Genomic DNA, 522 nt, shown 5'->3' with positions numbered 1-522 from the left:
TGTTTTCAGGGCTCATATGTTGATGGACACTTGTTTTTTTCCACTTTTTGGTTATTGTGAATAATGTGATAAATTTTGGAATATAAGTGTATATGTTAATATGCATTTTTAGTAAAAAACATAAAGTTGTTTCACCTTTTGTGAAACTGCCACAGTAGCTGCATCACTTTACATTCTTACCATCAATGTATGAGAATTCCAAGTTCTCCACATTCTTGCCAACACTTGTTATTTTCCTTTTTTAAATCATTATTATAGCCATGCTCATAGGTGTAAAATGGAATTCAATTGCCACATTGATTTGCATTTCCCTAATAACTAATAATGTTGAACATCTTTTGTTGTATTTATTGGCAATTTGTATACCTCCTTTGGAGAAATGTCTATACAAGTCCCTTGCCATTTTTTTTTTTTTTTGAGACAGAGTCTCACTCTGTTGCCGGAGTAGAGTGCCGTGGCATCAGCCTAGCTCACAGCAACCTCAAACTCCTGGGCTCGAGCAATCCTACTGCCTCAGCCTCC

This window comes from Propithecus coquereli, unplaced genomic scaffold, assembly GCF_000956105.1.
Source record: "Propithecus coquereli isolate 6110/MARCELLA unplaced genomic scaffold, Pcoq_1.0 Scaffold984, whole genome shotgun sequence".
In the NCBI taxonomy this organism is placed as follows: domain Eukaryota; kingdom Metazoa; phylum Chordata; class Mammalia; order Primates; family Indriidae; genus Propithecus; species Propithecus coquereli.
This window is presented reverse-complemented; position numbering follows the sequence as displayed.